At 48.7% G+C, this 27,794-nt stretch overlaps 1 long non-coding RNA gene across 1 annotated transcript; it reads right to left on the bottom strand.

The window, feature by feature from the left end:
* Positions 1-564: 564 nt before the first annotated feature.
* Positions 565-26,603, bottom strand: LOC111562228. The gene is made up of 3 exons (XR_006585067.1): positions 24,915-26,603; positions 23,225-23,316; positions 565-612 (listed from the first exon to the last, which is right to left on the bottom strand). It is a non-coding gene; the product is annotated as an uncharacterized LOC111562228 (long non-coding RNA).
* Positions 26,604-27,794: the final 1,191 nt, after the last annotated feature.

Genomic DNA, 27,794 nt, shown 5'->3' with positions numbered 1-27,794 from the left:
GCTAGAAAACCTAAACAGCATGTGGTTATCTGAAATGCCAGCCTCAGCATCAAACCCATTTATATCCATGAGGGACCCATAAAGGCGATAATCCTTCTTCCCTGGGGACTCTACACCAGAGAAGGTGAAGACACGCAAAAGAACAGGGTTGTACAGGACTCAGAGCACTTATCCTCTCTACAGAGGAAGCCTGCCCCTCCCACTTCCTTTTTTCTGCATGGTTTCATTCCCAGTTGTTTGACCCCAACATACTGCATGTGTTACAGAGAGGTGCTCCACAGAAGAGCGAGTGGGGATGCCTGGAGCGTCACTGAAAGCCACTCCTGAAGCACTCTGGGAGCTCAGCAGAGCAGTCACGCTCTCCCCAGGCTTCCCTGCAATGGACACTCTGGTCAATAATCTTACCACTGACGTGCATGATGTGGTAAAGGTCAGGGGCGCCTGGGTGGCGCAGTCGGTTAGGCGTCCGACTTCAGCCAGGTTGCCGTCTCGCGGTCCGTGAGTTCGGGCCCCGCGTCGGGCTCTGGGCTGATGGCTCGGAGCCTGGAGCCTGTTTCCGATTCTGTGTCTCCCTCTCTCTCTGCCCCTCCCCCGTTCATGCTCTGTCTCTCTCTGTCCCAAAAATAAATAAACGTTGAAAAAAAAAAAAAAAAAAAAAAAGGTCAGACGGCCACTCGGGGAAAGTGGAGACAGCTTCTCCGGTCTAGAACAAATACTTGCTTTTCATTTCACTGTTCAGAGGACACCCACTAGTTTGAGCATACACACATATACTCCACTTCACCTTCTCCTCCCATCTTTCCTATCTATGGTCAGTCATATGGATTCAAAGCAGCCAGAGAGGGGCACCTGGGTGGCTCAGTTGGTTAAGTGTCCGACTCTTGATTTCAGCTCAGGTCATGACCTCATGGTCATGGGAGCCACAGTGTGGAGCCTGCTTAAGACTCTCCCTCTCTCCCTCTGTGCCTCCCCCCACACACGTGCGTGCCCTCTCTTAAAAACAGAAAATAAAAATAAAATACCAAAGGCAGCCAGAGAAACACAACACAAGCCGCATATGTCATTTACAATTTTCTAGTAGACACATTTTACATCAGGTGAAAATAACTTTTAATATCTTTCAACACAATATACCCCAAAGAGTGTAATTTTAATAGGTAATATAAAAATTAATAAGGTGTTTTATATTGTTTCATACGAAGTCTCCTAAACCTAGTGTGTATTTTATATTTACTACACCTCCCAATTTGGACAACCCACATTTCAGGTGCTCAACAGTCACACGTAGTAAAGGCTACTCCTGGACACCACAGGCCTAGAGCCCTCCAGCTGGCTCCCTGACGCTCTCCTCCCCCCATCTAATCTGCCTCCCCATCGTCACCTACCTTCCTTCTAGAACATCAAGCTCAGCCAATCAGTAAAGATGATAAATGGGTAGCTACCACCCACTGAATACACAATTATGAATTGTGGCCTGTCTCCTCCAGGCCACACTTCATAATTCATCTAATTTGATATAATCCTCCCAATGGCCCTGTAAGGCCGGTATATATGATCAACACATTTTATAAATGAAGAAATTAAAACTCAGAGCGGTTACATAGTTTGTCCAAGATTATACAGATGGTAAGTCAGTCAGGATTTGAACAGGTTCTAACTCTAAAACCCTTTTGGTTCTTTTCCCTCTAGTGCTTTAAATAAAGTATAGCAAAATAATTGATGGATTGTTATGCAGCCATTAAAATGGTAACTATAAAGGTCAAGCAGCAACATGAAAAATGTGTAAAGAATGTTAAGGGAAAAACATATCATTTTGGCATAAAACATGTAAGCAGTTGGGGGAGGCCTAGAAAGGAATAGGAAACACAAGCAGCTGATTTGAAAATGTGAAGGAAGTAGGAGTGATTTTTTTCTCTTTTCAGGTTGGTTCCAAACAAAGCAACTAATAGACCCACTTTCCACAATTTCCTATCTAAGTATGATTAAATGAAGTCCAAACTCCTTCGCACAACCTTCCGGGTTCTTTGTAAGTGGGCTACAGTCAACCTTTTCCAGGTCTTCCTCCCACAAGCCCCCAAATCTGGGCAAGCTGCATTTTCACACTCTCTCTTCTAGCAAAACCACCTCCCCCTTCCCCCTTCATTGCATCGGGGGAATTCTTAATTGTCCTTCAAAACTTATTGCAAATGTCACCGTACGATGCCTCGAATGACTTCCACAGTGTTTTGCACATAACATTTCCATAATAATTTATGGATTTGATCATGTGTGCGTAATGTGCCTCTGATATCTACCCTCTGACCCGACTACAAACTTCCTGAAGGCAAGGATGTGTTAACTTTATCTTAGTAACCCTAGCATCCAGAAAACCTTTGGCACATCACGGGGGCTCAGCCAATGTTTGCTAAACTGAAGGGTTTGTTCAGATTAGAAATTTGAGATTGAGAAGGACTGTTATCTGACCTTGGACCTATAGGAAAAATGCATAGAGAAGGGTTATCAGTGGTGGGACCAAGGGGTTTTTCTACAGGAAAAGGACTATAACCATGGCCCTTATTTTCCAAAACCAAATGGCCCTTAGAACAGTGTAGGCATCCCTGGAGGGGAGGGCCAAGTTGACAGAAGTCAGTGCCTCTGCAGACACTCCTATGGCTTGGGGTCTCATTCAAGAACCTTCTTGGTTTTCCTTATCTCTCTTCCCAAAACAAACACCCTACCAAGCTTGAGACATCTGGCTTCCTGCAGCCACTGAACTGCAAGGAATCTAAGCTAGGAGGATATTGTGAGTAGGTAATATCTGGCCATTATCAATATGACCCTAACCTTGAGGCCAAGGTGGAAGGAGATAGGCATGGAGACATGGGAGAAGAAGAAATCAGAACACTGTTGAGTCAGAAAGAGAAGGATGGATTCGGGCCTGAAGAGAAAGCATGGGGAAGGGAGGAGGAACAAGAGCAGAGATGTGGGAAAGGCAGCTAAATGTGTGGAGCTCCAAGCCGGGTGCTGGGGGCTTCATGTACATGATCAGTTTTAATCTTCACAACCCAGGGAGCGTTACTGTCCCCACTTTACAGATGGAGGGAGAGGTTATCAAAGCCCTTCTCAATGCTTTAGCACATTACGGTTTTAGGAGTCATCTCAAATTTTTATTATAGAATTGCTCTTCTGCTAAGTGACGATGTTGGGACTCAGCAAGATCAGGTACTAAGAAACCATGAGGCTGGGGTTTAGATATGAGCTGTGCCACTTCTCTCCCTTGGTAGAGGGCAGCTTTGGGTAAAGTGCTTAATCACCGAGTCTCAGTTTACTCTCTGTGAACATGAAAATGTTAACACCTGCTTTTCTGAGCTGCTAAAAAGAGTTAATGAGATTGAGTGTGAAGGCAGCCTGGCATATAGCAATCACACAATAATTTGAGGGTGTCCTGGAACTTTTCTGCTGAAAGCCATTCACTGGAGGTCTAATTTCATACAGTAGCACTGCCACCGAGGGGGCTTTTCGAGGAATGTCCTTTAAGACTTAAAGATGTTGCATTTTAACAACTCCAGACACATGTGGTACCATCTCTGCTTGTTCCTTATAGGCTGTCCAAAATTAAGCAATGGCCTGATTTTGCTGCACTACACACACACATCACAAGTTCAAGAGATAGTCTCTGTTGGAAAATAAAAGCAGTAATACCTATATCCTATATAGTGTTTTACAGAGCTTCACAATAGCCCCGTGGGACAAGAAATCCGTGGACAGTGCTATAGTGTTCTCAAGTTTCTGGCAAGACTTGGTTTCCAGCCTCTTATCCTCCATCCAACACTAGCCCACATTTACATCACTGAAGCTAATAACTGCTCCCCACCACCTCTCCCTCACCCTGTTTATGCCCTCTCTCTGCACTCTCTTGATGATGATAATGATGATAATGATCATAATTTCTCTGTAGTGTCTCTACATGTTCACAGAGAAAGGGGAAAAGATCCTCATCAGACAATAGGTCATTTGGGACAAGAAGTTACAAAGAAGTGTTTATAGAGAGGAAAACATTCCCCTGATCCCTCCTTCTAACCCCCCTCCCAGCCCCAGAAAGGAGCTCACCTCCAACCTCATCAGCAAGCGAACAAAGCCACAACAAAGCCACCTGCTCTTTTCCACCTACCTGTTTCTAATTACAGCCCAGGGCCAGGGCTATATCCACACAGGTAAACAATGAAGTAAAATGGTAACATAGTGACTGGAGAGGAAACAGGAGCATCCACTCTCAAACTTTCTGGTGCTCACGGCAGACAAAAGAGTCAATGTAAAATGCATTAATTAGAGTCCAGATAGAAAGCACAAACAGGGTATATATACAAACCTGTTCCAGGACCTGAGCGCTGAAAGTAGATCTTAACTGCTTAATGTTCTCTCTTAGGAAAAAGGAAAAATGATCCCGTTTAAGCGATCAGTGTGTTAACACAAGCCTTACTACCTAAGGCCAGGACTCCACTCCATCTGAAAGCATCCACTGAAAGCAATGGAGCCCTCAGAACAGGAAGTATAATGCCTGGAAGCACACCAGAGAGCAAGCACTGCTCAGTCTGCACATACACAGAACCACAGAGACAGCATCTTCCCCAAATCATCAGGAGCAGTAGCAGGATTTGCCTCAGAAGCACAGAAAGACAAACGAGGGCATTCCACAGAACCATCGCGATCGCGCTAAGAGCAGGCAGTGCGGCTGGCAACCCCAAGTCACACCTGATGAGAAGTACAGTCCCTGGGGCAGAATTCAGGTCAGTTCAGCAAACCCCCACGGAGTACCCACTAGGTGCCACACACTGCCAGAAAGTGGAGGCAGCCTCCTACCCTTAAAGAACTTGGAACCCAGTCAACGTTCAGCTTTGACAACATCTTTCTTTTCTTTTTTTTTTTCAACGTTTATTTATTTTTGAGACAGAGAGAGACAGAGTATGAACGGGCGAGGGGCAGAGAGAGAGGGAGACACAGAATCGGAAACAGGCTCCAGGCTCCGAGCCATCAGCCCAGAGCCCGACGCGGGGCTCGAACTCCCGGACCGCGAGATCGTGACCTGGCTGAAGTCGGACGCTTAACCGACTGCGCCACCCAGGCGCCCAACATCTTTCTATTACACCAAAATTAACATGCATCACGACCTCAGGAAAAGATCAAAGATAAAACATAGATTTTACTCAACACAGGCAAGGAACCAGACCCACTAACAAAGGCATTAGGGGATTGACAAAAGAAATGGGTCACACAGCTGAGCGTGCACACGTGCACGCACGCACACATTCTCAGGCCCTGCTCAGTACAGAAGGTCAGTCCTCCAATAAAGCCCCTTTCTATCATCCATGTTTATTCCTAGCGTAGTCCTAGAAGATCACAGTACATCAGCTAAGGTAGGATTGAGGCTTAGAGCTAACAGAGGTCAACAAGGATCTCTTAAGCCTCAGCTTTGTCACCGTCACCTCCCACAGTGTATCGTAACCTGCTTACAAGTCTCTCTTCTGGACACATAGTAGGTGCTCAGTGAATGTTTGATAAGCTATAAAGACCTACCTCCAAGGGCTTTTCCAAGTCCAACTGTTGGATCCTTGGAGTCTGGCTCTGACGAACCCCCAAAGGTGCTCTCACTGCAAAGCAGAACTTGCTTGAGTTGGGGAAGATGATGCTTGAGTGTCTGATATCCCTGTTCCCATCTCCCACCAGGATCTGGTCTGGGGTTCTTATTAAGTGGAGAAGGCAGGCATGACACAGATCTTTCCTGTGATGGCATCCAAGCATGAGGTGGGTGGGGGTGGGCTTGCCAAGGAGGAGGTGGGGCAGAAAATGTGAAGAGAAGTATGCACCTGAGGAAATGCTCTTCCGTTCAAGAGGCAGGTCCCCAGCACCCGCTGTGTGTCAGGCAGTGGTTTGGAACCCAGCTCTTATCCCCCTAGAGTCCTGCATTTCCCCTGTGCAAGTACCATCACACTATTTTTGGTCTGCCTGGCTACTAGAACAAAGGCTTCAGGGATCAGGAATGGTGAGGATATTCACAAGGGCACTGTCAATGCGTAAAATAGTGCCAGGTATTCAGCAAATACCTGTTGAGTGCACCAATAACCACCTGAGACACAAAGGACATGGCAGAGATAGGAAAGAACTCTAGTCATCTAGTCAAGGAGGGAGCTTTTCCTCAGTAGGAGAAGCTGGACATTTAGGAAGCTTTGGGGCTGAAAAGACTTTGATTTACTCTGCCAGGTGACATAATCACCACCAACTCCAATTTAGCTGTCAGCTACAGTCCTTCTCCATACCCTCTCCTCCTGATGATTAGGCAACCAACGCCACCAGGTGCGTATCCACACCCTCCACGTGACTCAAATCCAGACTCAGGTTCTGGGACCCAGAATGAATGACCATCAGGCTGCTGCTTCTTGGTCTATCTGGTTCCTGGTTCCTAGACTGATTCAACCAAATGCTGGGCGAGAGCAGCCCCAACCCCAGCATGCCAACACATACACTACGCTCTAACAGGCTCATGCGTGCTGACAGGAAATCCGAAGTGTTCCAATGAACAGCTAAGCCTCGGAGTAAAATAGCCAACCTTAGCTGAAGTCAGGGCCACGATGGGACATCAGGAGCTACCGGTCTATAGTTGGCATCTGACTGCACAGTGACAAGGACAAGGTCTCTCCTAGACTTTTCTGCGAGCCAGAAACTCTTACCCTGAACTTAGAAGGAACGACTTTGATGTAGGACAATAAAACCTATCACACACGGGGATGATGAAGAAAAAAACACATTAGTAAATAATCTAGAATAATGACTGGTACAAAGTAGTTGCTCAATAAGTGACAACCACTTATTAAATTTGAATAATTCCCTTTAGGGTTACTTTCCCTTTAGGAATTCCCCTTAAGAAAACTTTTCATTCGTCTGATCCTCACTGCAGATTTATCCCTCGTATCTCAACAAAGGAGTCTTACGAATAGGTAATATCTCAGGGGCCAGACACCCCACTTGCTCTCTGGGCATATGCATTCACAACCTCTAAAACAGAGGTGCATACACACGTGTGTGCACACGTGTGCCCACACAGCAAACAACTCCAGTTCCAACTGGGAAGTGTGCTTCACAACCATGACAGTTTACTTTCTTTCCCATCTGACCTCATACAAACCCACTTTCTTCACCATTTCCTTGACCCCCAAATATACACAGTTAGTCCGCAGCCCACCCCCACTTTTTCTCAATTACAAAGCTCTTTTAAATCACCTAAAATGTAAAATAAATACCCATCTGGAAACCTGAAGCACGCCTCGGTCCGTCTGTCAGTTCCTGCTTCTGCTGGAAGCCCCCTACCCCATCTCCCGTCAGTTCTCCCCAACTTGTAAAGCACAGTGGCCTCAGTGCAGGGCTGGCACATGCAGAGTAAGCAAACACATGGAGTCTTGCCAGCTGGGTCAGGCATCACTATTTATAGCAGGGGCAGAGAGTGGGGAATTGGAGCAGCCTGGTGAAGGGTCAGGAGCAGCGGGGGTGGGGATAATTCTAGCCTGCTGTTCCCGGGCTCCAACAGCTGCAAAGAGGATCCCCTGCCATTCCCAGGTGCAAGCCATCCTGGTATGACTAATCCCATCACCGCGCAGGCGGGAAACTGAACGTCTTTGAGGGCAGAGAGCCTGCTATCTTGCTCATTATTGTGTCCCCAGCATGCATCTCAATGCTTGGCACATAGTAGGAGTGCAATCAGTATTTGCTGATTAAATGAATAGATGAGCTCCTTTCCTCCTGCCTACCCCAAAAGATTATGCCACAGAGGGAAGAGGGAAATAGGTGAAGGAGACGTGAGAGAGGAATGCCTAAAAGGGCACTTTTAAAACTACTGGATGTTAAAATGTGATAGAAAAAATAATCTAGGGGGGCACCTGGGTGGTTTAGTCGGTTAAGCATCCAACTTCGGCTCAGGTCATGATCTCATGGTTCATGAGTTTGAGCCCCGCGTCAGGCTCTGTGCTGACAGCTCAGAGCCTGGAGCCTGCTTCGGATTCTGTGTCTCCCTCTCTCTCTGCCCCTCCCCGGCTCACACTCTGTCTCTCTGTCTCTCTCTCAAAAAAAAAAATAAACATTAAAAAAACTTAAAAAAAAAAAAAAGAAGAAAAAATTTAGGGAAATGCTATGTTACGAAAAACTAATTAGCTTTCTTTTTTTACTACAGGCCTTTTCAGAGCCTTTAATATGCTGTTATGTATCATGAATCACCAAGAGGGGGATAGAGTATGCACTGAAGTCTGAACTCACTTAACCACAGGCCTGGACTTACATGACCACAGGCCCGGACTTATTTGACCACACTACTCTTTTTTCTCAGAGTACCATTAGTGAGGAGAATTTCACCAAATATACTTTGGGAAATGCTGGCCTAAGAGGTTCCTGGAAGATATCCCAAAAGCAACTTGTAAAACAGCATGATTCCATTTTTGTAATTTAAAAAATTGCATTATGATATGTGGGGTATAGTTATTTGGAGGTCATGAGACACTTAAATGTTAACATCATTTATGTTTGAAGATTAGGGGATTTGTACTTTTTACATTAAATGTTTCAGAAATATTCAAAGTGGTTAGCTATGTAGTTATCACTTCTGTAATTCAAAAGATAAATTTGAAAAAAAAAAGCTATATCCAAGTAGGATGTGATCACTGCTATTTAATGTTCCCACAGGCCGAGGACTTCAATACCCAACAACCCCTTGGGCCATAAAAAGACTGCTCTTTGTCCCGTTGTCGTATCCAAAGAGATTCCTGTGTCTATCTCTAACAATCAACTCCTTTGGTTTGTAAGGTATCCACCAAGAAGTTAGTTTGCTGAAATTATCGTGTTGGGCACATGAACATTTCAAGACTCTCTTTTCCTCCTAAATTACTGATTTCCTAATTTAACTGATTTGTGAATGTAAGCAAAATTCATTGAGACGTAGTAAATGGAACCTACCAGGTGTGTTGTAACATGAGATTAAGGCAGATATTTACAATTAGAAGAAATCATCAGTCAGTGTAAATCAAAGAAAAGTACTCGACCATCTGTTGAGTTACTCCATGTGGGACCGTGTACACATGCATTATCTTGTCTAACCTCTAAAAACCCTATCAAGTAGGCCATACTTCCATCCCTATTCTACAGATGCAGTGATTGAGGCTTAGAGAGATTAAGCATCTTGCTCAAGCGAAGGCTTCAAAGCCAGGGCTTCTCTCCTTCCTCTGACTGTTGGGTCTTGATGTTCCCGGTCACTTCAAGCAGACAGACAATGAGCCGTTTTCCAAAGAAGGAACTCAGAAAGGCTGGAAAAAGCCAAAGCCATTCTGAGTCGGAGTCATGCTCTAGCTACTATGTTTTCAGAGGGAGTGGTTTGGCAGGTCCCACACTGCACGCTGCTGCATCTGCCTCCTCCTGAAGACGCGTCGCCCCCAACCCCACTCAGAGTCAGCCCTGAGGTCTGAGTGCCTGAATCTCATCCAAAAGTTGGCAGCAGTGTTTTGGGTCTGGATCCAAGTTCTATGCACCAGCACGCAGCAAGAGATAATAAAACTCTTCCACTTCTTAATCTGGCCTCTCTCATCTTCCTCCTGTTCTTACACAAGCATTAGATCGAAGGTTGCCAACTCTGGCTGCACAGAAGAATCATCTGGGGACACTGAAACACACCAAGGCCTTGGAAGCACCTCACACAAATAAATATAAACCCACCGTGGAGGCGGGGGCAAGGCATCAGTATTTCCAACCTCCTTCCTGGAAACTATAAGGTGCAGCCAAGCTGGGGAACCACTGGGTGTTTCTGCCGTGGTTTGGGGGACCATTTTGATAAAGAATGTCTATCAGAAATGCCTTGGTTACATTAGATGCCGTCGTTGGAATTGAGCATTTTGTATAAAAATGTTCCTTACTAAATTATTTTAAAGAAATTCTTGTAATTTTTAAAGCTAATTTTTTTTTTCGATTCCAAAAATTGAGTATCTTAATATATTTTTAAGGAATAAAACATTTTCTCAAAGTTTCTCTTAGATTCCCTCAGATATTTTCTGGACTTTCAGATTCTTCACCCAGAAATAAAAACCCAAGGAGAGGCCACCACTGGAAAGAGCACCTACTTTGGGGGCCGAGAGAGCCTCCGCGGTAGAAAATGAGATTCAAACAGGTTCCTGGGCCACAGTAACCCCTGCCAGTCTGGGGCCATCACCACTACTTCTGGGGCCTGGGACGTTACCAGAAGACAGGAATTTTTCAAGCACAAGCGCATTCTAGTGCTTGCACATCGGAACCTGAAATAGCAGCGAGGACTCCCTTCACAAAGCAGAGCAGTCTCCCGGGGCTCACAGACCACCAGGAAGTGGGACAGGCATTGACCATCCAGGGCTCCCACACCCACTTAACACCATACTGGACCAGAGGGTTCTGGCTCCACTGGAACTGTCTTGTTGATGTCCCAAAGGGTTAACAGCCTCTAGCTGCCGGCCTTCCCCAAAGAGGACAGGATTTTCAGTATGGTCCCTACCAGAGGAGGAGACAGCTCCCCACCCCAACCCCTCCCCCTCCACGGCCCACCCACTCCAGGAATGAAGCTGCTGCTGCCCAACATATACCCAGACTGGTTTCATCTCCTTCCAAATCCATCTTGTGTCTTAACTTCTGCCAAGAATAAAAATTAAAACACTAACACACACATCATGCGTGCATGGGAGGGGAGGACAGGGCTGGGAGCTTAAACTGAAAAAGAGCAGGCGGGGAGTGGGGCGGGGCAGGTCACTGATGAAAGTCAGGGCCTGGAGAGTTTCCCTGGGGTCTGCTGTAGGCCTTCGGAGGCCCCCCGCTGGCTACACCCAGGGTTGGATCTGAGAGGGACGTGTTTGCAGCATCTGCCCTCATGTTCCTCCAACACCCCATTTCCTATCCACTGATGTCCCCAGCCCTGCCCAGAGGGGCAAAGAGCCACGGAGCTGCCCAGCACTGTGAAGGCTGGAAGTGGACTCCATTCCCCACACTCGAAGGAGCCTCGTTCCTCGCCAACTCCACAGTAAATAACACAGCACTTGGACTGACACGCAGGCCTGGTGGTGCAGGCGGCTTGTGGGCTGTTTGTGGCCACCCAGAGAAACGGGTCTGGGGCTGGAGCCTCCATTCCCAGAGCCCGCTCCATTCCCAGAGCCACACCCACAGCCCTCGGGCTCCAGATTCCGGGGGCCAGGCAGAGAGAAGCCTCAGTCCAGCTCTCTCGTGTTGTTTCTTGTTGCTGCATTCTTCTTTCCCTCTTCCTAGGCAAAAGCAGGAGCCCCTTCCCTCTAGAATGATGATGTCTAACCCTCCACACGCTCAGGATTCCCCAGGTTCAGATAATCATGCCTCATCCAATTCTGAATCCTACCATCCGCCCACTTTGGGTGAAGTGCTCCCCAAACGGTGAACTAAGCACTCACATGACTTGCACCTGCCCAGATGGAAGCCCCCCTCCCTCCCTGTCTCCCGGAATGACTTGCCTTACAAGTCAGTCAATGTTTACTGAACACCCATTCGATCCTAGGCCCTCAGAATCCAGAGATAAAGTTCGGGCTCGAAGAGCTCAGCATCTGGTAGGAAGTCACACAGAAGCATCTCAGAGCCCACGGAACAACTGGGAATCATACTTGATTGCCCCAGGCTGGTGTTCCTTCCTTTCCCCACCACTGTGAGGCGGGTGGGGACACTGGATCACACACATCTTCTTGAAAGAGCAATCTTGTGGCACCCATCCTTGTCCCATCTGGCACATAGGATAGTCATGAAAGCAAACTAAAGCACCTCTTTGTCCTGAAAACGGTGACGATCTAGATGACGGGTAGATGGGGTCCGTGATACGATTCTTTCCGCTTTTGTGTGCTTGAGTTTTAAATAAACAAATAATAATGAAACTTGTTTTGTTTTTTTTTTTTCCAAAGGATAACTAGAACTTCTCAAACCTTCCCAACCACACTAACTTCCAGGAACCGCCCCCCCACCCCCCACCTAGCCACTAACCTCCCAATGTCCTCTTGGTTTAACCAAACAGCATTTTCAAAAGCAGGTTTCAGGGAGTGCTCAGGTTCTGGTGGGGGAGGGTTGTTCTTTTTGACCTTGAAAGTCTCCCCAGTATTGGGCCAAAGAGGCAGCCCCATCCCTGAAAGGGGACCGCTGGCCACAGCCATGGGAGACCTGCAGAGTCTATCTCCCTAGCTCTCTGGTGCAGAGACCCAGAGCTCACTGACTATCCCCCCATCGCCATGCCCTCTGTTTCCTTTCTGGGGTTTTCGGTCCAGAATGTGCCCTCACCAGCAACACATCCCCAACTTCTCTGGCTGGCTTTTCTCTGACTGCAGAACTAACCAAGTGCAGATGCCTCAAGGTCCAGGAAAAAAAGACCATCAAGAAAACTGGCTTGAACTTCTGAATCTATCACTTTTCTCTGGGCCTCCATTTCTTTCTCTACTATAAAATTCCCAAGCATATCATAATTGACAAACTCTTCTAAATAGCCAAATGCTCTAAGAATATTGGCTCTTGGGTAAGAATTCCAAATTGGCCATTTATCTCAAGCCAAAGTAATAACGATGATGATGATAATGAGGAGGAGGAGGAGGAGAGGGCGGGGAGGGAAGAGGAGGAAGAGGAGGAGGGGAGGAGGAGGGGGAGGAGGGGAGGAGGAGGGGGAGGAGAGGGAGGAGGAGGAGGAGGAGGAGAATGAGGAGTATCCAGCATGTACTCAGACCAAGCACTTTTCTAATGAGAGAATGAGGATAATGCAATTCAATGTGAAATGACCTCTTGTCTGGATTTCAGAAATATTCATAATCTAGGTTAGAAGTGTCTTGTGGGCAGCAGGCTCAGTGCTCAATAATGTGTTGACTGATCAGCTGAAACTTAGGCCACTATTTCATGGTTTTGAACGTGTTTTGGGCCTACCTGGAAAGTGCCTGAAGAAGCATAAATAAGACTGCTCTCAAGCAAGGCTTACTGCTGGCTGTATGAAAGGAAACCTTAAGCAACTGAAGAGAAGCAGTCTGTGGGCATCATGAGGTCCAAAGGATGGCATGCTTCACACTAGGGAGACAGCTCAGACCCTCCATCCTGGGGCAGCGAAACATACCCCGTCTTGTCTGAGATGCAAAGAAACAAGGTCTCACTGCCTTTCCCCCATGCAGACCAAGGATGTTAGCACTGGACTTTTTGTTCATTTCCCATGCGGGGAAAATTAGTTCTGCCTGCTTAGGATTCCAGCTCAATTTGGCATGCTATTCCTCTATACTTTCTGACTCTGAAAGCACAGTTAATAAGGAGCCTCCCTGTTCCACTACCATTGAGGCTGGCTTTTTCTAAAGAGGGGAGGAGAGTGGCAGTGGGTAAAATTGGGTTTCTGCATATTGCTCTGGAAAGTACTAGAGAAGACCCAGACTGCATCAGAGACTTTCTTCCATGAACACTTGCTGAAGCTCCCCAAATTGAGCAAAGCCCATGCCGTGCCTCCTTGAGCATCCCCTACTAACAGGCAATCACATCTTGGGAGGTCCTGGCATGATCCCCACTGTATAGAATGCCATTCCTTATCCTAAAGGTAATTTAAAAAAAAATTTTTTTTATCAATGTTTTTATTTATTTTTGAAGGAGAGAGAGAGAGACAGAGCGTGAGTGGGGGAGGAGCAGAGAGAGAGGGAGACACAGAATTTGAAGCAGGCTCCAGGCTCTAAGCTGCCAGCACAGAGCCCGATGCGGGGCTCAAATTCACGAGCTGTGAGATCATGACCTGAGACGAAGTCGACACTTACCCAACTGAGCCACCCAGGCGCCGCAAGGTGATTTTTTTTTAAATGCATCATAGGGGTGCCTGGGTGGCTCAGTCGGTTAAGGGTTCGACTCTTGATTTCAGCTCAGGTCATGAGCTCATGGTTTGTGAGATCGAGCCCCACATTGGGCTCTGCACTGACAGCATGGAGCCTGCTTGGGATTCTCTCTCTCTCTCCCTTTCTCTCTGCCCCTCCCCTGCTCTCACTCTCTAAATAAATAAATAAATAAATAAATAAATAAATAAATTTTAAGTGCATTGCATTGATAAATTTGTATTTTAGTAAATATAAAGGCTATAAAATCAACCTTCCTGAGATTTCCTCCACCCACAAATCAGTAGGAAAAAACCCCAAAACCCAAATGCTTTAGCAGATCAGATATTTATCTCTTGGTTCAGGAAAAGTGCCCCAGCTACTAGACACACTCTACTTAGCATGTACCTACAGAAGCTGCTCTGGGATTCTAGGAGGGAAGCAGGGGTAAAGGCTGGGTTTGGTAAGGAATATGGGGCCCACACTAACATGATTCAGCAGCTCTCTGTCGTCTGCCTCTTTGGGGAAACTGAGGCAAGGGCCAAGGGTCCCCCTGTGTTGATGGTCAGTAATCACTGTCCCAGCCTCCTAGGCTCTGGAATGAGACCCAGGAAGACAAAAGGCCAGGACGCTCTACCCTGAATCCATAGTTAACAACAAAGTCAAGGGCAGTTTGCCTGTAGAGAGTATCCTACACTCCATTGCAATTGTGCTCACAATCTTAGTGGCAAACGTGGGACCAGCACTATTAGTCTCGACTTGCACCGGGACAACTCGGCAGAGCCAATGTATGGCAACCTGGGGCTCTTTAGTGAGTCACTGATCAGGATACAGAATGGAAGGTGGCGGACTGGGTGAAAAAGGAAAAACCGGAGGAGGATGGGCTATGGGCATGGACCATCAGCATGGAATTTCCATAGTCCAAAAGCTGACCTTCCAGGGGAGCCAGAGTCTTCTTGTTCCTTCACTGTGAACTCCTTCACTGTGAACCTGGCTGGAGTCCTTCAGCACGAGAGAGTTCTAGCTGACCTCAGCTCGGTGTTTATTCCAGACAGGAAGCAACGAAACCTGGGGTCTAAATTTCACTTCCTGTTCCCCAGGGTTGTAACTCTCTGTACCTAGTAACCGCCTTTCCTCAGTCCCTGAAACTTCTCAGCCAAGTTCAACCAGATAACCCACAGGACCCCATTCACATGCGCTTTCCTTCCCCTAGCTGGGGCCCTGGTTTGAGTGGGATTTAAGGGGCTCCCTCCTTCTGCTTCCATTACAATATCCATCATTACCACTCATTCCCCCAGAGCGCCTTCCTGTTTGGAGTGACTGGTGAGTGCACGGAATACTGAGGTTCCTGCCTCCAGCTCCCAAGGAATCCTGGCTTGCCAGGCTGACTCAGGAAGGAAACCTCTCTGGGCAGGGAAAATGTCCTCAGTCTCTCTGCTCCCTACCCATCTTCCTCCCAAATGACCACAAAACAGGCCCCAGTGCTTGCTCTCAGGGCTCAGCGCAGACACCGCTGGGACCTGCGCAGGGCTGACAGCAGCAGAGGCTGGGGGACGTGTGGCCGGCCAGCGGATGTGGGTGTGAAGGAGTGTTGCCTGCCTGGGGGAAGCTCACTTCCCCACCCTCCTACCCGGCTCCAAAGCAAGTAAAACAAACTACCGAGGAGGAAGACAAACAGCCCCATGTGCTCCTCCTGCCTCTACTTAGGAATGGGACAGGAAGGTCTGCACAGCTGATACTTCCAGATGTGGAACCCAAACACAGGCAGCTCCTGACAGTTTACTAGCCTGGGCTAAACTCCGGTAGCACCAGGGCCAGGCATGTTCACTGGGAGATGACGAAGGGATAGGACCCATCGGCTCTGGTCAGCTGGGTATCAGCACAAGGCTTTGGAACCCTCCCTGCCAACCCCTCTTACTCCAGACGCATGGATGTACATGGGGGAGGGGGAGGGGACAGAAGGTCATGCTTAAAACTGGAAGGGTTTGCCAAGTAAAAGAAGCCGACCTGCAAACCCTATACATTGTGTGATTCCAACTATATGACAATCTGGAAAAGACAATCAGTAAAAAGGAGCAATGGTCACCAGGGATTGGTGAATGGAAGGAGGGAGGGCCTCATGAGTGGAGCACAGGAGATTTTTAGGCAGTGAGACTTGTATTCCGTATGACACTGTAATGGTGAATAGTTGGTCACTATGCATTTGCCAAAACCCATACAATGTATAATACAGTCGACGTAAACCATGAGTTTTAGTTATTGATAATGGATCTAGGTTGACTTATCAACTGTACAATTGTAACAAATGAATTGTACCAACATCTGATGTCAATAATATGGGCACTGTTCTGGGGGTGAGACGTATGTGGCAACTCTATATTCTTCACTTAATGTTTTCTGTAAACCTAAAATTGCCATTACTTTTTCAGAGTTAAGAAATTAAGGGGCACCTGGGTGGCTCAGTCAGTTAAGCGTCTGACTTCGGCTCAGGTCATGATCTCACACTCTGTGGGTTCGAGCCCCATGTCGGGTTCTGTGCTGACAGCTCAGAGCCTGGAGCCCGCTCCAGATTCTGTGTCTCCCTCTCTCTGCCCCTCCCGGACTTGTTCTCTCATTCTCTCTCTCTCTCAAAAATAAATCAACATTAAAAAATGTTTAAAAAAAATTAAAAACTAGAGGAGGAAGCTCAAGCCTTCAGTAACCTGAGATGCTGCAGATGTTGGGTCTGGGGATCCTGATAGTGTAATTTCTCAGGCACATCTGTTGTCAGCACAAGACCTTCTGGGATCTTTATCCCTATTTTTATTCTTCCTCAAGCTTCTAAATCTAGAAGCAAGTCAGAAATGACTGAGATGCAATTTGAAGTCAGAACCATCTCCCTCTGGGCAGACACCCAAATCATGCTGTCCCTTGTACACGGCTGTCAGCTCTCCAGCAGCGGAGACCATCTCTGTGGCCTGAGTGCCTAGCATGGGGCCCGACACCCACCAGGCCTCCTGCGTGTAGGGAACAGAACTATTCTCAAATTCATCACATGCTCCTCATGTCCCTGGCTTGTGGTTCCAAACCCTATTCAACAGAGCTCCAATTCCACTCTGGTCCCTGTGCTACCGGAAGGGAGCGGTAAAATGGATTGTCCGGGCACACTTAGGAAATCCCAGGTGAACAACTAGACTGTAGAGCTCTTGGTGGGATGAGGGAATGAGCTGGGCTTCTCCGCGTCTCCTAGCCGGGCTTAGCACAGTGCTAGGCATAAAGTACACACTCAACAAATTCTTGTGAAGTGAGTGATGAGGAAGGGCAGAGGAGACAGCCATTCTTATGCTCCCCTTACAGCTGGCACCTGTCACATCCATGGACCATACTGCAGTCCATCGCCTTGAGGAAGAAAGAAGAACTGGGCTACTTCTGCCGTGGCCTAGCACACAGCTCCCTGGTATTTCTGAAACAGACACTGAAACAGTATTAGAATTTTCTGCATTGCTCTCCCACACACTCCCCTATACATATACCCAGGATGTATTTTTCTTATATAAATCCATATGTAATTATTTACTTTTGTTTAAAACTCGTATTGCACTCCTTTCTAAAAAGCCCTGCAGACTAGTGGTGGTGGTCGGAGGTGGGGAATTGGGGGGAGAACACCAATTACATACCCAGTTCCATTCCAGGCACTTGGAAGACAGTGGGGAAAAAAAGTCCCTGGCTTCATGGATCTTTCATTCTGGAGGGGAAGTAGGCAGTAAGCAAATGAACAAATGAACACCTGTCGGGGAAGTGGTAACTTCGAGGGAAAATAAATTAGGTTGCAAGGAGACAGAACCATGAGTTAATAAAGGGCAGCTAGGTTCAGGTTCATTGCAGAAGGCAAAGCAAGTTGCTCAGCTAGTGGGGGGGGGGGGGGGGGACAGCAAGGAGGCCCCGGGTGGGGGTGGGGTGGCCACGGAGTGGCCTGGGGGAAGGTGAGGGCAGGGCTGCAGGGGGTGGGGCTGAGGGCACTGAGGCTTTAGTTTTTCTCTGAATTAAACAGGACTCCCTGGAGAGTTCTGAGCAGGGAAGTGACCTCCTCCGGTTGCTCTGGGCTGCTCTGCTCTACGGGAAGTTGAGCTTGTAGACAGACTAAAGTGTATTGAGGTCGGGGCATGGGAGTGGAAGCAGGGAAAACCCTGAGGAAGCTACTGTAACAGCCCAGGTAAGAAGTGATACAAGACCAGACCAGGGTGGTAAGAAGTTGCAAGATTCTGGATACATTTTCAAGGCAAAGCCAGTATTATTTGCCAATTTAAAGTGCAGTGTGAGAGAAAGGCCAGAGACAAAGAGGACTCCAAGGTTTTTGGCCTCACTGGTAGCATGGAAGGTGCTGAATTGGAGAGAAGCAGAGGAGGCAACTGGGTGAGGATTCCCTTCCTACTGACCAGGTCTGAGGACTGGTACCTAAGGGCCTTTCCCTATTGTGGGCTCCTCTGTCCCCATCTTCTCATTCCTGTATCTCTGCAGAGCCTTCAGCAGTGGGCCTTCCCTCAGTGCAGCCCTCTACCTACTCACCCTTCTAGCTGCCCGATTCCTCGATAACCCCCACTTCCACTGCTCCTCTCTCCTATTCTTTCCCTTCCTCCTAAGAGCCGCCTTCTACTGAATGCTCACAATGCAGTTAATATGCATTATATGCCATATCTTGCTTCCTTTCTACAACCTTAAGAGATTGGATTCTCAGGGTCTAGATAACTAGTCCAGGGTCATACACCTAGAGATTGGCGAGGCCAGGATTCAAACCCAGGCCCGTCTGGTTCCAAGGCCCACACTTAACCAGGATGCCACACATCTCCAACCTGGAAGTGGTCCTGAAATGCCGCTCCCTCCTGAACAACCTTCTAATAAGATTCTCCTCTGTCCTCTTAGAGGGGATGCCCCAGACACTCCCCAGACTCCTCTGTTGTTCCTCTCTAAGGAAGAATGGTAATCAGGATCCCCTGGCCATGAGATCTTTTCCTCTCCCAACTCCCGCCAGGCCCTGAGACCCCCTCATTACCTCTTGTTGCAAGAGGGGGAAAGACAGCTTGTCCGGAGATGGGGAAGGCTTTCTGGTAATAGGATGAATCACCTCTAGTCCAGGCTCCTGCCCTCAGAAAACAGAAACCCACCCAACCCCAGAAGCAGATGCAGCCCATAGGCCCACACTCTGACCTCTGGCCAGTTCCCAGCATGCCTTGTCTCCTAACTCATCTTGGGAGAGCACAGATGCCAAGGGACTTGGGATTTTGATGTGAGCAGAAACATTCTCAATCCCAAGCGTTCTCTTGTGCTCTCTCTCTGCATCGCAATAGTGCTCTAAAAGGCAGCTCTGTGGGGACAGAGGAGTAAAAAGTTTCATTCAGTTTCTGGGACTCCTCTCAGTTACCCGACAAGTTGGTCACATAATTGTTTCTTTCTTTAAAAAAAAAAAAAAGTTTATTTATTTATTTTGAGAGAGTGAGCAGTGAACAGGGGAGGGGCAGACTGAGAGGGAGAGAGAGAATCCCAAGCAGACTCTGTGCTCTCAGCACGGAGCCCAACGTGGTGCTCGATCTCAAGAACTGTGAGATCATGACCTGAACAGATATCAGGGGTCAGATGATCAACTGACTGAGCCCCCCTGGTGTCTTGCATAATTGTTTCTTAAACCCAAGTGTCCTGTGTCTTCCTCCTCCCCCCTCCCCTGCCCCACCTGGCTTCAGGCTATCCACATTTGTTAAAGAAAAACAAGCAACTAAGAGCAGCTATGAGTCCACAGCCAAATCTCCACCACTCCCCTCAGCCAGTAGGGAGAGGTCTGTTGTGCTCTCCTGCAGGTAACTGCCTGTAGAATTCTTTCCGCTGGCTGTCCTGGGAGTATTTGCCTGGAAGGTACCATCTCCTGTCAGTTACCTGTCTGTCAGAGCTGCTACCTCCTTCCCCAGGCTATTTTTCTGTACAAGCTGCCACTTCTCCTGACCAGTAAAAGTATCTGCAGGGGCCAAGCACCTTCTCCCCCTCTCCCCACTGAGGGCACAGAGGACCTGCTTGATCAGACTTGCAGAAACCCAGGGAGCAAGTGGGTTCAGCCGGCATCTACAATGGACACGGAGGCTCAGACAGCCCGTTCAGATGATGTCCTGCGAGGGGGGGTGAGGGGAGGGGATGCCGGAGAGGCAGGAAACATGTTCCGAGATGAGACCCAAGTGCAGGCGGCTTTCAGAACTGTCTGCAAAGCCTGACGGGAGCTGCGTGACAAAGCGTGGCTTCCCCTGTGCTGCCGCCCCGGTCAAAACCTTCCAGCTGTGGTCCCAGGTTTCAGTTCGTGTCTCTTAAGGCAAGTCTCGTAAAGGCCCCCACCTGCCCCTTCTACTTTGTTAGTTGAAAAGGAAATAGCCCCAAGCTTAGGGGGCTCTGCTTAGGGGGAGAGACTGGGCATTTTCTTTTCCTGCAGAGCCTGAGTTTTAGAGTCAGCAGTCTTGCAACGAAACCTTGGCTCTGCCACTTAATGGCTGTGGGGGCAGAACAAGTCACTCCAGTGCTTCAAGCTTTGGCCCCTTGTCTGCAGAACAAGATCACACTGCCTGTCTCCACAGGACAGTGGGGGTGGGGGGTGCAGGGAGAATGCCTGTGGACTTAGCACAGGGCCTGGTACGCAGGGCCCACTAAAGGCAGCTATCATTCTCCATGTCTCCGGAAGGACGGGAGAGGCAGGTGGGGCTGCCTCCTTGGCACTGGCCTTCAAGGATCTCAGCCTGCCCTCTAGGTCCACAGCTGATTCCCTGAGTGACGAGGTGAGAATAGTAATTCTCCCCTCCTGTGACAAAGGGTACCTGCCACTGTGTGTGCTCACCCTCTTGAGGGGGTCTCACCGCATAAACGCAAGGCTCCGTCTATAAAATCGGTGGTGGGGGGGGGACAAAAATGAACTCCTTCACAACACCGCCCTCAGCAACCTGTTCCATTTTATTCACCACTGCTCAAGACTTTGGTGGTGTTTCGGTGAAGGGGCATTGGTTGCCAACCTTCTTGTTCCCCTTTGGGCAGGAGAGCTGAGCTCCCCCACTCCTCCCCTCTCCCATTGTCAAAGACCACCCAGTGAAACTTGCTGGCAAACTGCCATAGTCCAGACAGGCGAAAGCTGGGCCCAACCACCCAACCTCCATCTCTGTAACACAAGGCTACAGAATGCAAAGCACCTGATCGTGAGGCTTTCGCCTGAAGCTAATGCAGCCTTCATGATGGCAGACCGCCAGTGGTCTCAAGGAAGGTTGCAGGTGATTGCTTGGAGGGCCTGCACACTGGAAGGGTCATTAGAATCTAACTCTTGGCTATATGACACAGTGCATTTTTATGTAACTTGTTCACTGCAAGACATCCACTCGCAATGACAGAGGTAAACAACCGTGAATTTCCATTGCTTTATGTGGTCTCACTGTGCTGACTGACTGCATTATGAAATCCCCCTCACGTGGACACAGGTACATAAAAAAGGCAGAGCTACCATAGCACTGCTGTGGGCTGACAGGCATTAGCGAGCAGAGAGAGTCAAGTAGCAGGGATGATCTGGGAAATAATTAAGAGCAGCCTCTACTTTCATAGAAAAGTAATAAACCCAGAACCCCCCAATTTTCCTCTCCAATTAACTGTGACCCATACCTAATAAACCTGCTGTGATTGTAATGTTAGGTAAACTCAGACTAGTAAAGGCACTTGGCTGGGACTATTCTGGAAAAATCCTGGCAGGACCAGGGAAGGTGGGGGAGGGTTCTGTTCAAGAGTCCAGTCCAGCCCTGCCTGGGGGGGACCTTCAAGGTCAGCCACCTCGACAGGCCCTCTTCTTCTTACCTGTAGCTCCCATGCTTATGATCGTTACCTCTCGGCAACCAAGGAGGTTTTATTTGTCCCTAAAACAAACACTTCCTCACTGGCTACTCTGGGAGTGATTTCAGAGTTAGCAAACCTAGTGCAGACAGTAGAATAAAGGGCAAATGAAATTCAAAGGTAAAAAGCTGAGTTCAGGCATGTGTTTCTAAAATTCTCAGCGGAAATCTGACATAGATGAGAAAGAAAAAAACAAATCATACGTTTCTCCTTTTCCCCCCGAAAGCTATTCCGTAACTGGTTTTACAAACTTGTCTAAGGCTCGAATTTCTGAGATTTGTATTCAATGAAGAACTGCCTGTTTTTAACTTTCCTGAAACTAACAAAACTACCCTGAACTTGCCATCGCCTGTCTCAAGACTACTTCGGCCTATCATCTGCTGAGGACAAGTGAGTCTTCAGGGAGAAAATAACGAACAGCACCTATAAGCAGAGGTCACAGATGGCAGACCAGTCCCATCTCCGCCTTTAAGACATCACCTGAGACGCTGACTTTCCTCCCTCAAGAAGCCTTTCTTAACTGACCCTGTCCAAGTACTGTAACCCTACAGGTTGCACTGCAGCGTTGCTTTCCCTTCAGTGATGGAATTCTGGACAGCGTGGGCTCCAGTATGGATCTCAGGTACACAGCAAGTACCCAATAAAAGCTTGCTGAGAGGATGAAGGCTCCAGCCTACACACACATCATCACCCCCGTCTTGTCCAATGCCATCCAAACTCATTTTAGAGGAGAACAAACATTCCTCTGCCATACTTTCTGCTGTTCAGCTCCTTTTGAGTTATTTTTTTTATTCAGCCCCACTTACCCTGGCCATATTATGTGCTTTCCTGTTACTTACCAGGAGGACTAGTTGAGACTTTCCTCAACATTTTCTCTGGCAACCAAATGAGGTTGACTGTGTATTATTGGCTCTGATCTTTCTCTTATGATTTCCTCTGCTGCCCAATAATCCTATCCCAAACATCAAAGAGCTTCTTTGAAGATAAGGCCAAATTCACCATTAGGAAAGGAGAATTATTATTTCCTAACCTTATTTCAAAAGTCGGGATGACACAGAATCCCTCTGGGTTTTGTGAGATAAACACTGCCCAGTACAGCAGATCACAAGGCATTCGCTGTAATACCACTGACAGAGACATAAACACAGGGCTCTCCTCACCCAGACCTAAGCAGGACTTTTCCACAGGAGCCTCAGACTCCAAATTCCATAGTAAATGGTTTGTGGCCAACATGTCAAACAGAGTTGCCTCAAGGAAAGGGAGATTCACACAGCCACTCCAGGGGAAAGAGGTCCCCATAGGCTCTGACTGAAAAAGCATCTGAAATGAACTAGCACTGATCTGTTTGGTCCAGATTCCACTCAGAGCCAGACCCTTCCTAATACTAAAGGATGGAGAAGTACTCTATCCTCAAGTGGCAACACAAAACATGAAAAAGTATGACTGACCCGATAGGCCAGAGGTATTAGACTGTGGGCAGAAAACCTCACCTGCTTCTTCTACTTCATGGCTGCTACCCTCAGATGGTGTGAGTGTTGACAAGACGTCATGGGTCATGGGTTCCAGGAAGTTCGTGCTGGGACTGGGGAAAAAGAGAAGTGTCTTATCTTTTGAACAACAAAATAAACAGCTCTGGAGTACTGGCTTTTCATAAGGGGCGGTGCTATAAAGCATAGTGTTTCCTTATTAATCCCTTTTATAAATAAGAAAACAGAAAAAAACAGTTTTTCTAAGACCCTAGTCTTCCTTAAGTCTCCAGTTACCTGGCCCCTTGTAGAAATGAAATGAACAATGGATTAAAGGATAATGATCACACTGAAAAAAGTCTGATCTTATAAAACCATGACCTTTGCATCCGGCAATCCATTGTTATCAATACTCATAAACACCTCTCAAGAATACATTATTAGGAGGTCTCATACAAAGTAAGGTGGGCTTATAGGAGAGGGGTTTGGGGTGTTAAGGCAGCAAGCAAGGAATGAGTCCAGCAAAAATCAAGGGTCAGCTACTAGATAGGTTTGGGCTGGAGCATAACGTTCCTAGTAAGGTATTAGTATCATGAGGTGGGACAGTGCCACGTGTGAGAGGGCTAAGAAATCTGGATTGTAGACTTAGGCTGTTTTTAAGCTGGGTGGTGACTTGTTTATGGGACTGATGGAGGATGGATGGTGTGATAGGTAGCCAGCGGGGAGTCTAGCACCAATTGTCAAGGGCAGGAAGAAGGATGGTGGTAGCAGGCATGGAAAAGAGGCGATAGATGGGCAAGCTTGGAGAGGGAGGCTAACACAGTGGTAGTGGGGATGCAGGGATCGATTAGTTGGTTCAGTGGTTTGAGTCAGTGTGAACAGAGTCCACAGGAAGAGCCAGGGCTCCCACCCAAGTTTCCTAATCCCCAGGGCAGTGCCACTTGAGATGGATCCTCTAACCCCTACTTCCTGCCCTCCTCCTCCCCTTCTCTACCCATTACCAACCCTGAGGGCTCCAAGGAGGCAAAAGCCCTATTTAGAGAGGCTTTCTGTAAACACCGATTTGTAGATTAAAAACACCCTCTTCCATTCCACCTCCCTCAGTCCCAGATATTTGATTCAGCCTCATAAATGATGAAAATACTACACGTAAAGACTCCATGTGGGAGCACTCTTAGGATTTAGGTTGTTCCCACCAATGGAGAAGTGGGCTGGACATATCTGTTCTCTGTGAGTCTTTGGACAAAAATCTCTAGATGCTTCACCGTTGACTACAAAAAGGTCTCTACTTTTATCACAACTGTGTGAAAAGTACGTATGCACATGGATGAAAATTGAGTTGTGCTATTGTATAGGAATGCGGGTCACTCAAAAAAACATTTTTTAATTATTAGTAGATGCTGTGCAATAAATAAAAATTGGGGGCAGGGGGAGGATTTAGTTTGGAGAAATACCCTTTGACTAAGAAAGTTTATTCTCCTGGGACAAGACCGCTCCCAGCCCAGGGTCTGGTATATTAGAAATGTTTGCTGAATTGAAGTATGGAGATGACAAGAAGTTCTAAATGATAAAGTTATTAGATTTTTTAAATGTAACAAATCACTTTCTTTCCTCTGCCTTCCCAATTTCCATTCCCTTCCCCTTTCTCTGATTTCCCCAGAAAGCAGACTTCAAATGTATAATATCCTTCGATGTCAAGTTAATACTTCCTTACTCAGAGGCCAGAAAGTACTGGACATCAATTAACTGGTGCATTTGGCTCTTCTTCAGCTTCTTCCTACTTGTTTGAAAGACAGACAGAAAACCCCTTATTCATTAACCCTATCAGGGACTTTGCTGAAATCTGAACCCAGACCCCATAGGGTCTCGTGGAATACTGTGACCACCAGGCTCGCTTCTTGTCTTCTTGCTTAAACCCTGGGGGTCCCTGAGGAAGCCCACTGAATTATTTAATGAGTAAAGTCCCCTACTCCTTCTTAGGGAATGGAAACCACAGATAAGTTGCCGAAGAGAGGTAGGAGCCCAAACACTTGAAAGAGCACTTCAAAGAAAGGAAAATCTCCAAATCCATTTGGAGGATGGAAAGGAACATAAATCACCATCTTATCACAAGCTGGCAAACCAATCAACAGCTAAGCAGGGTCCTCTGTCTCCCACCCACCCCTATGGCCAAGGAGCAATCACCACCGCCTCTAGCAACCTCTCCAGAGTAAAGCCAATGCCTGTGTCTTGGGCAATTTCTCCTGAGGAAATGTCTCTTGCATTCTCAGATCTCTTGAAAGAGGATGAAAGGGACACTGTCTGAGTTCTCAACCCTCAGATTTCATAGGAATAGACAGCCTCCAGTCTCCTGAAAGGGCCAAACTGAGTAATAAAGGGGGGGGGGGCAGTGTCAGCAAAGTGGCACAGTGAGGCAACTCCCTTTCATTTCTACCTCTTGCATAAACTCACTGTAAAACTCATCTGGCAGGAAAATCATAACTCCACTGCTGTTTCCACCCTGCTTCTGTCCCACTGACCCCAAGGTGCTTCAAGATTACCACGGGAACCTCCTGGGTTTCAATTATGAGACCATTAAAAAGTGCCAATTATAAGACCTCAGAAACGTTCTTGGGAAACCTGGTACACACCTCAAAACAGCGAAGCTCTTGCCTCAGATTCACTTTAAGTAAAGTTCAGAAAACAGGGCGCCCAGATGTATAGGTGCCCCAGCCCCCACCTCAGTCCAACAAGACTGTGTTATAATATTGTCCACGGTGACCTTGAGGAAATGGAGATTGATTTATTGGCTGTAACCAGAGGGACGAAAAAAACCATCACAGAGCTGAGCGGTTTAGGGCCCAGTTGTGGAATCAATCAAAAACATTTGCGTAGTCAAGAATTTTGAGAATCCCATTTATTCGATGTCCAGCGTCTGCAAAGTTCTGGACAACAAAGAACTAGGTGACAAATGTGAGCTGGGCACAGGGTAAGGGGGGTGGCCCAAGGGCCTGGAAGTCACTCAGTCCAGTCAAAGAGGTAACTGAGTCAAAAAGTTCTTGGAACCCATTTGAACTTGCTCAGAGGGGGTGGGGGAGCGACAGAATACCCCACCACGCCCATGAAGTGCCTGCTTAGGATTGCTGGTGTGTGGTTTGGGTATTCTTAGCTCCACTGCCACATCTCTGGAAGGACTCAACAACCTTCCCAGTAACCCTGCCACTGCCACCCCCATCCCCCAAACAAAACCAAACAAATCCCCCAAGTCTGTCTGCCCCCTGCCCCTCCAAACTGGCCCATCCCCTGGAAGAGCTAACACTTGGCCCCCTGAAGCTAAGCCAGGCCTTCAAAACCCCTGCAGAAACTCGTGCCTGAGTCGCTCGGCCCTCCCTACGGCCCCTTCCCACCTGTTCCAGAGGTTCATTTCCCCACCTCTCACAGTTACACCGACAAAACCTAGGAGCACGACCCCAGGCGGACGCCGCGCGCGAGAAGGAACGCTCACGCTCCCCACGCCCAGCCCGGGACACCCCGCCGCAGCCTCGCCCCTCGCGCCCCTCCGCCGGCGATGCTCTCCTGGGGCTGTTTCGCTCGGGTCCGTTCGGCGCCTCGTTTCGGTGTTCCTGGCCAACGCCCAGAGGATGACCCGCTCTGCCGGACAGGCCACCGGCTTCTGCTTCTCGCCGTGGCCGCCCGGCTCCCGGAGCAGGAGGCCGGGTGTCAAGCCTCCTCGGGGCAAGTTTCGGAGGCGGTCCGGGCCCCGCTTCCACCCGACAGGCTTCCGGGAACGACGGCCACACCGCCCCGCAGGGAGCCAGATGCGGCTGCCCGGGCCGGGTTGCGGCAGTCCCGCGGCCCGTCTCGCCCCAACTCCTGCGTCCCCGCGCCCCGCGCGCCCGCCTCGGCCGCAGCCCCCGCGGGGCACCCGCTCCCGCCGACGGCGCTCCCTGGGGTTCGCCGGGCCTGCGGCCGCCTCCCGCACCCCCGCCCCCACCAACCCAGGAACACAACTTTTTGCGAAAAGAAAACAAACTTCCGCGACGTGACTCACCTCTGGTGCGGCAGCTTCTGGGGAGGGCGAGCGGCGTCTGGGGCCGGCGTGGCCGGCGCGGAGGGAGCCGCACAGCACCGCGCCGAAAGGACACACAACCCGCACGGTGACACCAGAGGACTCGCAAAACCGGAGAGCGGCCGCCGCGGGAGCAACAAAGGAGCCCCGGCCCGAGAAGTTGCCGGCCGGGGAGGGAGGGCGCGTGCGGGCGCGTGTGTCTGTGGCGGGCGTGAGTGAGTGTGTGTGTGTGTGTGTGTGTGTGTGTGTGTGTGCAAGGGTGAGTGTGCGTGCGCGCGCCCGGAGGCTGACACCGGCGGGCCGGGGCTCAGGGTCCCTGCGGCAGGAAGCGGGGGTCGCGGCGGCGGCGGCGGCAGCAGCAGGAGGACAAGGCAGGGGACGCCGCGCCCGGCGCACCCGGTCCCTCCATATGGAAGAAGCTTTTTTGGATGACTGAACTCGCAAACAATTCCTTCTTTTGCTTCTCCTGCCTAGGAGCCTCCCATTGCCGCGCGAGGCGGGGAAGGAGGGGGAGCAGAGGAGGCGGGGAGGAGGGGGAGGAGCAAA

The sequence above is a fragment of the Felis catus genome, chromosome C2, assembly GCF_018350175.1.
Source record: "Felis catus isolate Fca126 chromosome C2, F.catus_Fca126_mat1.0, whole genome shotgun sequence".
Taxonomy (NCBI): domain Eukaryota; kingdom Metazoa; phylum Chordata; class Mammalia; order Carnivora; family Felidae; genus Felis; species Felis catus.
Note: the sequence above shows the minus strand (reverse complement) of the source record. Positions and strands in the feature narration are given on the sequence as shown.